The sequence below is a fragment of the Wyeomyia smithii genome, chromosome 1 (assembly GCF_029784165.1).
Source record: "Wyeomyia smithii strain HCP4-BCI-WySm-NY-G18 chromosome 1, ASM2978416v1, whole genome shotgun sequence".
Taxonomy (NCBI): domain Eukaryota; kingdom Metazoa; phylum Arthropoda; class Insecta; order Diptera; family Culicidae; genus Wyeomyia; species Wyeomyia smithii.
Window position 1 is genome coordinate 90872170 of NC_073694.1, and position 13995 is coordinate 90886164.

The window sequence follows — 13995 nt, forward strand, 5'->3', positions numbered from 1 at the left end:
ATCGTGCCTCTGATCATATTGATAGCATTCAGAAACAGAAACTTCATCGTACAGAAAAACACAAATTTTCTCTCTTGCGGATCGGATCGTTGCATTCGCTTTAAGCAACTGAAAAATTTCTGTGAAGAATTCACGCCGCATATCTATGTTAGTTGCATGCTGCTCTAGGCAGCTAACTGAAGGCAACGGAAATTTGAGACTTTTAACGACATAGTCCAGCGCTGGTTTGCTAATGTACTTTAATGCAAAACCTTTTGCGAGTTCTTCGGCCGTCCAAACTGCCCTTTGCTTAGTACCTAGCATTATGTTTATCTGATTGTCTGTATACTTTCCCGAAAGCATGTGTCTAGCCTTTTGCAAAGTGCGATAGTGGTCTACCTCCTGCAAATCTCCATTAAGTTTTTCCAGCCTCAAAATTTTTATCTTAAAAAGTTCATTTTCCTCTTGGTACTTGTTAATCAAATTCCTTGATTCCGATAGATATCCGCGTAAAGTCTGATTTTCAAGCTGCACATCAGAAACTTCCTCCGTAGGAGTAACACACTGATCCGTACATGGATCGGATATTGTATTAACAATAATAGAACTTTCTGTGGATTTTTTCTCATTTTTTAATGTATACATATTTTCCTTGTTGCACTGATTTGATGACATTGCTGTCGTAGGCTTCGAAGTACGTCGAATAGACGGAGATGCTGCAAAACATGAAATATGGTTAGGTTTTAGTGATTTGATTTGGCACACATTCGCGGCAAAAATAGAAAACACTATACACAAGATATCAATTGATTGTTTCAATTGAAAACACCCTAATCTTACCTGAGCATTTTAGAATCCGTCGATACTGCGTTGTGAAAACAGGAGATATGAATGCATCGGGAGCAAAATGCGCCGAACAAACAAACAAATTTTTTGTGACCGTATTCGGCAACTGTCCGAAAAACCTGAGCCAAGCTCGGCTTCTTTTCTCATTCTCTGGGAAGCGATGAAATGATAATTGCTGTATCGGCTTCGACGGATCTGTCGTTGTTTTCTTATGGGCTCTATTACCGCAACCAGGAACATGGCACTTTCGCATTCTGTGTAATAAACAAAAAAATGTTCATCACTTTTTGATAACTGTACAAATGATGCTTACCTGTATTATATGTCAAAAGATTCAGAAACTACTGGAGAATCAGCACGTCACAAAGAAAATGCGAAATTCCGCTTTACGAAACGCTAACAAACTAAAATAACGGATATCCCATACAATTTTCCACGATTTGGTACCAGCGATGTCACCTTCGAAATGGTATGTGTAATTTTGTGTATATACAGTGATTCCAGTATGGCGTAGTGAAGTACCTGGGATAGATATTTCTTGCTATTCTAGAGCTTTTAAAACAAACTGTTTTGTAAGATATCATAAAAATAAGGGTCATTCCATGTCAAGTGATCAGGCAAATGCAACGACCCTCTCCGATTCGCTTCAAAATGAATTAAATGACTTGCCTTAGGTCGAAACTGAAAAATCCAGAGTTTTGGGTCAATCGGACAACCCCCCTCCAATTGCGGGGCCCTCCATTTTTGTATTTTTTGACAAAAAATCAATTTCCATGCTTTGGAAAAAAATCATATCTCAGAGGCCGTAAGAGCTACAGACAATATTAGACACTCTTTTTAAAGGTTAATAAATTTACAATCGAATGGCATCATTAGATTTAGCAAACAGTGTTGCCAATATTGATATTTTCACGTTTAAAAACTAAAACTTCGTTTATCTCAAAACACCCCAAATTTTTTTTTAAATCTGATGTCACCAATGTGTTCAGCGGAATTTTTTTTTAAAATAACGAGTTCGTTAAATTCACACAACTAATGTGACCAAATGTTGAAACGCACTCGAAACAAAAGCACTATTTCACATCTCAAATGTGGGTTTCTCATGGCCTTTCTGATGGATTATACCTGTGTTTTCATAACGTGGTTTCTGTCAAAACAGGCAGGTTGATTTGAGTTTTCACGACAGTGAAAAAAAAGGTGTGTTCAATAGGTTGGAGTTTAAAAAGTAAGTGTACAGCTGAAAATCACAATCGATCGCACTTAACATCGCGAGAATGGATTTTGTTCAAACTTCGGTCTGGTATTCAACGTTTGCAAACTATATGCGGAAGCCATGAAAACCAGTTTGGCCAATATTTCGCAGCTAGACAGAAACAATGCTGCATTTCCTCATGTTTTCATGGCAGGTTTCATGAAAACAATCAGGAAATAGTAGGAGGTCAAAAGACATGCGTCCAATGTGATGCAGCACTGAGAGCGGAGGTTGTAAGGATTAATTCGCAAGATAGAATGATGGATCAGGAAACAGGTGTAGCAATCGATGAAAATAGTACACTCAAAATATTTTTCACGTTATTGTTACGTGAAAATTCCTATACTTGTTCATTTTCTGTCACTTTGCATGATAACAACTACGTGAAAATCACATGTATGCCATGGTTTTTCACGTACTATCCACGTGAACTGGAAAACGTCACTCAGGATGTATCGCGTGAATTCTCTGTGCGAAAATAGCCTTAAATCAAAATGCTGTTGTTTGATTCAGTGTCAGCACACAAAACAGAATTTCTCGATGGCTTGTAAATAAGTGAGTTTTCAAAAAATCTAAATAATATCCAGTCTTAACCTTACAGGTTAAGAGGGTTTACATAGCTCTAGTTCAGAGGTAGAAGAGTTACCTGAATACAAACAGCTTTAGCGGTAACTATCGTCGACGAATGTCGAAATATTAATCAGTTTTTATGTCGTTTTATTCATTTACGAATTGGTATACCCCAGATTTATTACGGAATATATTTCGATAATTTCTGAAAACCATTTGCGATCTATTAAAAATTATAGAGATAAATAAAAATATACGTTGCATAAAACGTGATAGATATCAGATACTCAAATGCTTTTCACTTTACCAGTAGATGAATTCGTCGTGAAACTCACATGAAACGCATATGTCTACTAAATAAGATTCGAAGGATAATGTATCTCACCAGGTCATGATGAACTCAAGAGACAATCACCTAGAATCTACTTAAAAACGATAGTGGAAAATATTCACGTAACTTTTCCGGTAACTATAAAGTGAAAAATATTTTGAGTGTATACCTCAGCACAAGTAATGTTACAAGCATTATAGTTAACATTCATTATTTCCTTGTTATAGATACCGGTGAGTTGGATCATTTAGCTGAAGAATTGGAAACTCCACATGAGCTGAGTAAAAGGATTTTTTACACTATATTCTTTTCAACATGAAAATGTTGGAAATGAAGTGATTAGCTCACTTCTGCGATGTCATTATTGTTTTGTTTTATTTGAAATTGTTTTGAACCTGTTTTAATCGTTTACTTGTATAGTAAAGACACAGCTGGTTTGCCTCAACACGGTTTTGCAATCTGTTTGTCAATCACCCGTTAGTGAATCGAAGATCAAACAATCGAATAAATACAGTGGAGAAAAACTGCTCAAGGCATCAAAAGCTTTAAAAAAATCTTTTGAGGCTGTTTCTAGTCAGCAAATGAAAGTCTAGAAAGTGCTGGAGAGGAAATGGTTCGGTAACTCAAAGAAAAATTTCAAATTTGTGATAAAACGAGCGATAAAATCCACCAGTTGTCAGTGCTGCCAGGTTCGATTTAATTGAATGTGTTCCAAGGATCCGAGGACACCTCAAGCTGACGCTACCATTTTAATGAAGACATTGTCAAGCTCTGATCGGGTACCTATTTCAATTTATCTTCAAAAGTTAAACAGAAGTCGTCACGTACTACAAAAATCAAAAATGAATTTCTGACAAACCTGGTAATTAATTATAATTAATGAAACGCACGTTGTATTTTAATGGCTGTTAATTTAGGTACCATCAAGTAGAACATGAGAAACCTGTTTTTGAGATTTGAAGCGGTGATTTAGTTTGGGATGCGTTTTATTAAGGCTTATCGCATTTGTAGGCGTATTGTTGGAATTAAACGAACTCGTTATCTTAAAAGTTGAATATCTCCGCAACGGCGCATATTGCATTTTGTGGATAGGTGATTCTTATGTAAAATTTTCAGCTGAACACATTGGTGACATCAGATTTAAAAAAAATTGGGGGTGTTTTGAGATAAACGAAGTTTTAGTTTTGAAATGCGAAAATATTAATTTTGGCAACACTGTTTGCAAAATCTGATGATGCCATTCGATAGTAAATTTATTAACCTTTAAAAAAAGTGTCTAATATTGTCTGTAGATCTTACGGCCTCTGAGAAATGATGTTTTTCCAAAACATGGAAATTGATTTTTTGTCAAAAAATACAAAAATGGAGGGCTCCGCAATTGGACGGGGGCTGTCCGATTGACCCAAAACTCTGGATTTTGCAGTTTTGACCTAAAACAAGTCATTTAATTCATTTTGAAGCGAATCGGAGAGGGTCGTTGCATTTGCCTGATCACTTGACATGGAATGACCAATAAATTTTTCAAATCCGCAACCGTGGCATCCTACCCTAAAAATTTCAAAACGTAACGATTTTCATTCATATTTATAAATAAATCAATCGAGTGATATGCATTTTAACGCGAACTGAATGTTAAACATGTGCATTTTTGAATTGAATGGAACTTCGCATTTGCTTGCGACTAGAAGACACATGACTTTATCGTAGATATTCGGATCATTTTGTCATAAGCAATATAAATAAAATAAAATAAAACGTGTTGGTTCTAATGGATGAAATAATTAAAAATTTGTATCTCAAAAACTTCTACGAATATTGCCTATGAACGAGTTAAAGCAAATGAATTTTTAGATTTCTAAGAAATATAATATTGGAACAAAAAAAATTTTTTCATATTTTTTTGATTTCAATCTATAGCTATAGTTTGAAATAAATAAAATATAAGTTACCACCGAAGGAAGGTACACGGCACCGGAGGAACTTGCAACCCAGCGCACCGAGCTTCAAACATATTTTTTGCTAAGTCAGAAGGTAGACAGTGCTAGGGCGACGGAATGTGTCGCGTAGACATTATTTGTAACTCGTGCACCTGTAGCACCATTAATCGAATTTAATAAAATCAGTTTCATTTGAGCTCCGTACCGAAGTGGTTTAGTTTTTTGTAAACGTTGATAGCCAAGTCGGAACGTAACTGGCGCCCGAATAGGGACCTTAAATCGGTAACAGTATAAGTGCGCGAGCGCGATGCGGCTCTAAGTGTTTTATCTACCAAATCCGGACCTAGCTCCGTCGTGAATCAACTTCGTGATTTGTGGTTTGGATAGACGAGGAGACCCACCGAAAGGACCCAGCACCCGGAACTAATAGGATTTTCCAGGACCAAGGCGTTGTTCCGCTATACTTATGTGGTATATCCTGGCCATAATATTGTAAGTAACCAACGTTATTTTTAAGAAGTGCGACACAGAAAAACCCTTGTTGAAAAAACCCAACGTATTTTTAAGAAGTGCAACACAAAAAAAAACCAAAGTGAAGAAGAATAAGGAAATCGTGTAGTTTTCATTGTAATTTGTCTCTCAGTAAAAATATTAGAACGGAAGAATTAGTAGATTTATTCACATCCTTAAATATGGCTAACCCGACACCCGAGCCATCTCCCACACCGGTTCCCTTGAGTAGATTCGAAATTGACGCGAATATGAGCTTTTTTGAACGAGGTAGAATCCCAACGATAGTAACGGATCTACCCGACTACACCGGTAATTCGCGTAACTTGTCACAATGGATCCTCGACGTGGAAGACATTCTAGAACTCTTCGCCGACGAAAAAGAAAGTTTTCAATATCATTTGATTATCAAAACTATTAGACGTAAGATCAAAGGAGAGGCGAGTGATGTTCTTATAACTAATAATACACAAGTTCAATTCAATGGGATACAATAAAAGACACCCTTCGGCTTTACCACGCCGATAAACGAGATTTAATGACACTCGACGGTCAGCTTAAGGATATGGCGAAAGGAAAATATGAATCGATTGAAACGTATTACAGCAGAGTAACGGAGATTATCACGTTAATTTGCTCTGCTGTGAATATGGACGACGAGTGGCGCGGCCACGAAAACGTGATAATTAAGTTATATAATAAGATCGCGCTGGACACGTTTGTGAGAGGGCGAACCGCTCTCATTGTTTTGCAAAAATTATAAACCCAAAAATCTCTAAATAACTCCCTAGATTATCAAAACGTAAGTGCTCGAAATGCACCATCTAATGCTCAAGCGTATCAACCTTTACCAGCACCACTAAGTAACTTGCCCACTCGGAATCAACCACCAATGCCACCCCCAAGACAATTTGCTAAACCTAATCCTGTGAATAGACCAGCTCAAGCAATGATTCCGCAAAGACATTTTAATAATAACAATAATTTCCGACCAACACCACCCGTTTTTAATTATCGTACACCAAACATGTTCGCTCCCACCAGAACTTTTTACCCACAACAACCCCGACCCGAGCCAATGGAAGTAGACAATTCTATAAGAACACGACAAATAAACTACGGCAACCGACCGACATTTAAAACTACACGACCAGCATCCGACTCAATGCAGGCACATAATTCAACACCCAAAAGATTTGCAAATGTAGTAAACGCTGATGAAAAACCGAATATCTTGAAAAATGAGGCAACGAGGGTTACGAAAACGAAGACCAATTCGATGCTCTCGAACCGCCGCAGGAAGAAACAGAGACCAATACACAATTTGATACTGACGAGACTGACGAAACAAATTTTTTTAGCAGAAAGCAATTGGGCGAGCAAATGGTCCAAATAGAATCGAAGACCAAATGCTTACCGTATATTGAAGTGCCGACAACGAAAAGCATTCTTAAAATGCTTGTCGACTGCGGTGCCAACATAAATGTCATCTCGAATAAATGGGCGAAGACCTCCGGTTCAAAAATTATAGTCACACCCAGTCTTGGCATACTCATCGTGTGTAACAAAGAGGCTCATATAATTTGCACAGAACACTGAAGCATGTTTAAAAAACGGATGAGTTGATTATTTTTTTCGCGCGCTAAAAGCAAATGCACACTGTGTGAAGAAAGCAAAATACGCAACATCAGAAATCTCGTATTGTAAAGAGTAAGCGCATAAAGCTCCCGCAGAGAGACTTTCTCGATTGCAACTGATAAAATGTAGATAGCGCACATATATTACTCATTGAGAAGGGCACTATGATGGAAATTCTAGCTGGGGAAATTTTTCTGACTGTTTCCTTAATAACCTGTTCTGTAGCGTTTACGTAGGGCTCTGCGCTATACTCACTGTGTTATGCTAACTGAGTTTTTTTACTATCACGGTGCAGGTCTATGATAAATTTAGCCCAGACACAGTAAATTTACTCAACAGCACGCAGCTTTGGCTCGCCTACTCATGTGTGTAGTTATATTCCACACTCCCTACGAGCAAAGGCATCGCTCAATAAGGTTGTGCTTTTTTTCTTGCTCATCACAATGCCTACTAAAAAACTGATGTGATGCAATTTATGTGTTGATAAATGCACAAAGATGAGTAAGTGGACAAGACTGGTCACACCCAAGCAAAATATTAAAGGAGTTACAGGAACTGAAACAATTAACAAAAAAATTTCATTAAACATCTTCCACCCGTTAATGCAGAAAGTGTACGACTTCGTAGTTTTCGATTTTCATACCTTTTTCGATGGTATCATCGGTACAGAAATTATTTTCGGGAAAAGATTCAACCTTATTACAGGCGAACAAATATTGCTGATAAAAAGTGACTCTGGATTCAAAGAAAGTGTACCTCTAAAATTTTACTATCCCACGGCGACAAAGAGAAAAACAGTGTTGAATACAGAAACTATAACAGGAAAAATCAGAATAGCCCGTTTAACTAAAACCGAACGAGAAGGCTTAGTCCCGATCATAGGAAATTTTGCTCGAGTGTTTCACTGCCCCGACCAAAATTTAACTTGCACTACCAACGTCGAATGCGGAATCAGAACAATAGACGACATACCAGTATATCAGAAGTCATATCCATATCCCATGGCATACAAATCGGAAGTCGAGGAACAAATTAAAAAAATTACTCAGAGATGAAATAATTAGACCCTTCAGATCAGCCTGGAACTCTCCCGTCTGGATTGTTCCGAAGAAAGATGATGCTTCAGGCGAAAAAAAAAATTAGGCTCGTAATCGACTATCGCAAACTTAATGACAAAACAATGTCAGACAAGTATCCGATGCCGGAAATTACGAACACCATCGACCAGCCAGGCGGAAACAAATACTTACTTTACTACCTTGGACCTTGCATCTGGCTTCCACCAGATCAAGCTGAAGGATGTAGATATAGGAAAGACGGCTTTTTCAGTGAACTATGGCAAATACGAATTTCTACGTATGCCATTCGGCCTGAAAAATGCGCCAGTTATTTTCCAGCGCGCGATCGACGACGTGTTAAGAGAACACATCGGAAAACGATGCTTTGTGTCAGACTTCCTGAGCACGCGCTTTTTCTTCAAGCGACGAGAGAAATCTTTCTCTCGCTCGTAGAATTTCCATGTATGTGCGACGAGACGAGACACGTCACATGCAATTTGCAGGTTGCTCTTTCGCTTCTCTTTCGGTTCGGATTGCGATGCGCAAGGCTATGTTTCATCGCACTACGAACTGAGCGAGACGCCCATACTGTACATACTTGATACAGCTCGTGAGACTTTCTCGTGTACACAGACTTCCTGTACACGCGCTTTTCACTCAAGCGACGCCGACGAGAGGTTTCTTTTCTATTTTTTTCGGTAAGAGACTGCGGCGCACCAGACGATGACTCATCGCTTTACGAACTGAGCGAGACGCCCGTACTGTACCTTAGTGAACCTGTATATTAGAGAAATGACAAAGCACTCACCGTTAAGGAAACTGTCAACATCAAAACGGGCGAGCTGTATAATTTTGCATTGCCGTTATCCGTTTTGATGTTGACAGTTGCCTTAACGGTGAGTGTCTCTGCGTCTCTCTGGTGTATAGGCTGCCTACCGTACCTACATACGATATATGCCGTCAGACCCTTCTGAAGGTGTATGAATCGGAAGAATTCACAAAACTATATTACTACGATCAGATAATCACGAACCTTCAGAACCTGATTTGCAATATCTATACACTAAGGTCGCTTTTTACGCGGCTTTTTTTTACGCGAATTCCGGAATTTATTCGGTGTTTTTTACGCGGATTCCGGTATTTAGGCGGTTATTTTTACGCGGATTCCGGAATTTACCCGTTTTTTTTTTTTTGTGCGGATTTCGGTTCCTCTTCACTCGGATTGCAGAATTTACGCGGGTTTTTTTTACGCGAATTCCGGAATTTACGCGGCATGTATCCCCCGCATAAAAAGCGACTTTAGTGTACTCAATTCGAAAATTCTATCCAACATCAACATGTACTAGAAAAACAATTTTAATGGTTTTACTATTTTTAACTCCCGAAAAACTTATGTTGTAATTTCAAACCACAATTTTTATCCTTAGAACTACAAAACAGAGTTCTATCATAAGATAGTAAATGACATCTAAACCGACGAAAGAAACACTTCTGTTAACCAACGTAACATTCTGCATCTGGTGAAAAGAAAAATATTACTCATTTTCGTACCGTTAGCATAATAAGTATAGTAACAAAACGTTCTTAATTCATGATAACAAAAGTCGGATGAATTCATCATAGAATTTTGAATTGATAAATAAATGAACTATGTTATGTCATTAATAATTCTAACGGTGTTTTGATGCATGCTGCTATAACACCGTAAATAAAAAAAAAACATAAAATCCCCTGCCTGTATCCTTCTGCGCAAAATCAATTTCCTTTTCGCACCATTAGCGCAAAGCAACATACGAGGCAAGCTCGCGAGACGAGCTCACGAGATTTTGCACGCAAGCTGTCTCAAGTACGCGTCGCCCATGCACCGCACTCGTTAAGTTGCGAGGTATCTTCGTGTACGTCGCAAAAAAATTCCCATGTGACGAGACATGGCTCGTACGAATGGTAAGTTTTCTCGCTCGCACGCTGCACACAGCACGAAGCGACTGAATGAGAAACGAGACTTGTAGCGCAAAGCACACTTCTTTGTGCGAGCGAGATTTCAGGAAGTCTGCTTTGTGTATATTGATGACGTGATAGTCATTGGAAAAACGCCAGAAGAACATCTCGAAAATTTGAAAATAATTTCGAAAACCTTACAGGAAGTCAATCTCAAAGTTTAACTCGAAAAGTCAGAATTTCTCCATAAATCAGTCGAATATTTGGGTTACGTAATTACAGACGAAGGAATCAAACCGAATACAAAACAAATCGAAAGCATTCAAAAATACCCCGAACCCCGAAATTTGAAACAACTCCGCGGATTTCTGGGTATGATAGGATACTATAGGAGATTTATTAAAGATTTCGCCAAAATAGCGAAACCCTTCACAAAACTCTTGAGAGGGGAGGAAATCAGAAGTATCAAAACCATTACACTTGATACCGAGGCAGAACAATGTTTCGAAAATATGAAACGAATTCTATCCGGTAGTGACATCCTTACATATCCAGATTTTTCCAAACCTTTCCTTCACACCACAGACGCTTCCAATTACGATTCAGAGCAAGATCGCGCCAAATCACCGATGGTCGAATATCGACCATTTTTGATTTGAATGAAACTTTGCACACGTATTTGGCTCAGCAAACTGAGCATTTTCCACCGATGGAGCGATTTTTCACACCAATGAGTTACATTCTAAAAGGGCGTATGCCTTTTGGCATAGGTTTTATTCGAAGCATTGTAGCCCAGAAACCGTTGGTTGTATAGAAAAACTGTCTGAGAATGAGTTGTAGGGAATTAAAAATGCACCATAAAAAAATATACATTGTACAAAAATAATTTTTTTTGACCACAAAAAAATTAAAAATAAACATTAAATTTCAAATAAAAAAAAAGAGTTGAATTTTTTTTTAAGAAACTTGAAGTTAATACGCAACTTTTAAAAAAAAATCCAGGATGGAGAAATGAAAAATAATTTTTTTAAGGTAGATTAATTTTTTTATAAAAATTCTAATTTAAACATTTTTCAAAATATTTGTATTCTGATGATCTTAAAAGATGCAGAGAGTCATTTTGAATCAAAAAGCTTTTGGTAGTAAACATTCTAAAGGCATCGGTTTTTCGAGTTATTTTAAATTTAAGCTCAATAAATTAATAATTCCTGGGTATGATAGGATACTATAGGAGATTTATTAAAGATTTCGCCAAAATAGCGAAACCATTCACAAAACTCTTGAGAGAGGAGGAAATCAGAAGTATCAAAACCATTACACTTGATACCGAGGCAGAACAATGTTTCGAAAATATGAAACGAATTCTATCCGGTAGTGACATCCTTACATATCCAGATTTTTCCAAACCTTTCCTTCACACCACAGACGCTTCCAATTACGATTTAGAGCAAGATCGCGCCAAATCACCGATGGTCGAATATCGACCATTTTTGATTTGAATGAAACTTTGCACACGTATTTGGCTCAGCAAACTGAGCATTTTCCACCGATGGAGCGATTTTTCACACCAATGAGTTACATTCTAAAAGGGCGTATGCCTTTTGGCATAGGTTTTATTCGAAGCATTGTAGCCCAGAAACCGTTGGTTGTATAGAAAAACTGTCTGAGAATGAGTTGTAGGGAATTAAAAATGCACCATAAAAAAATATACATTGTACAAAAATAATTTTTTTTGACCACAAAAAATTAAAAATAAACATTAAATTTCAAATAAAAAATAAAGAGTTGAATTTTTTTTTAAGAAACGTGAAGTTAATACGCAACTTTTAAAAAAAAATCCAGGATGGAGAAATGAAAAATAATTTTTTTAAGGTAGATTAATTTTTTTATAAAAATTCTAATTTAAACATTTTTCAAAATATTTGTATTCTGATGATCTAAAAAGATGCAGAGAGTCATTTTGAATCAAAAAGCTTTTGGTAGTAAACATTCTAAAGGCATCGGTTTTTTGAGTTATTTTAAATTTAAGCTCAATAAATTAATAATATTTCGGAAAATGATGAATTGTATATTTTTGATGAAGAATTCCAATGAACGTTTGGTTTTTGCTGGAGAACCATAGACAAATTAAGAGAAACGTGTATTTTCCTAAATAATTATGATTTTTCGAGCTTAAATTAGAAATAACTCGAAAACCAATGCCTTTAGAATGTTTACTACCAAAAGCTTTTTGATTAAAATGACTCTCTGCATCTTTTAAGATCATCAGAATACAAATATTTTGAAAATTGTTTAAATTAGAATTTTAATAAAAAAATGAATCTACCATAAAAAAATTACTTTTAATTTCTCCATCCTGGACTTTTTTTTAAAAGTTGCGTATTAACGTCAAGTTTCTTTAAAAAAAATAAAAAAAAATTCAACTCTTTTTTTTTAAATCGAAATTTAATGTTTATTTTTAATTTTTTGTGGTCAAAAAAAAAATTTTTTCGTACAGTGTATATTTTTTTATGGTGCATTTTTAATTCCCTACAACTCATTCTCAGATAGTTTTTCTATACAACCAACGGTTTCTGGGCTACAATGCTTCGAATAAAACCTATGCCAAAAGGCATACGCCCTTTTAGAGTGTAACTCATGGGTGTAAAAAATCTCTCCACCTGTGAAAAATGCTCAGTTTGCTAAGCCAAAGTTTCATTCAAAAATGGTCGATTAAATCAAGTTACAAAATCAAAAATGGTCGATTAAATTTTCGCGTATTTCCAGGCGATTTGAAATGATTTTGCTTTTTAGGAGCTGTCTTAAGCCAGGGAGAACCCGGAAAAGACAGACCAATACATTTCGCTTCAAGAACTCTAAATAAAACCGAAGAAGCATACAGTGCCACCGAAAAAGAATTATTAGCAATAGTTTGGGCTTTGAAAACTTTTAGAGCATATCTATACGGACAAAAAGTAAAAATTTACTCCGATCATCAACCGCTTACATATAACTTATCTTCAAAAACAACCAACCGCAAACTTATGAATTGGAGAAACTTTATCGAAGAGCACGACTACAAAATTATTTATAAACCAGGAAAAAATAACGTCATTGCCGATGCTCTAAGCCGCATTCAAATTCACTCTTTAACACCGACCCAACACACTGCTGAAGATGACGATACGAATTATATTATTTCCACGGAAGCCCCGCTAAACGCTTTTCCCTTTTTTTTTTTCGCTAAACGTCTCAAATCATTATAGAAAAAACAACCACTAACCCCGATACCATCATTACACATCCATTCACAGGTTATCGCAGAGTTAATCAAAAGAACCAGGTTTAATGAACAAATTTTTATTTCCATATTAAAAGAATTCTGCGACCCATCGAAAACTAACAGCCTACACACCTCAGAAGAAATCATGGGACAACTTCATGAAGTATATGAAAAATATTTCAGTACACTCGGACTTTTAAAAATCCCGGACTTTTAAAAAATTTATTTTTAAATTTAAAAATAATTTTTGATTTGAATGTAACTTTGCACACGTATTTGGCTTAGCGAACTGGGCATTTTTCATAGGTGGAGAGATTTTTTACACCCATGAGTTACATTCTAAAAGGGCGTATGCCTTTTGGCATAGGTTTTATTCGAAGCATTGTAGCCCAGAAACCGTTGGTCGTATAGAAAAACTGTCTGAGAATGAGTTGTAGCGAATCGAAAATGCATCATAAAGAAAATATCCACTGTACAAAAAAGTCGGTTTCATTCGACTATCAACGCTCTACAGAATTCAGAAAAATTTAACTCCATCACTACCACCCCGTAACATAATTCATATAGTCGTCGAAAAATACAATAATTCCATTCATTCATCTACCTTGAAAGCACCCAAAGAAATCCTTTATGGCATCCAGAGAAACCCCAACGCACAGACTGACCCTGACGCA

General features: G+C 36.7%; 1 long non-coding RNA gene across 1 annotated transcript; it reads right to left on the minus strand.

Annotated features, from left to right (window-relative positions):
• Positions 1-632: 632 nt before the first annotated feature.
• On the minus strand, positions 633-1280 carry LOC129718164 (uncharacterized). Its single transcript, XR_008726817.1, has 3 exons — positions 1139-1280; positions 820-1079; positions 633-695 (listed from the first exon to the last, which is right to left on the minus strand). It is a non-coding gene; the product is annotated as an uncharacterized LOC129718164 (long non-coding RNA).
• Positions 1281-13995: the final 12715 nt, after the last annotated feature.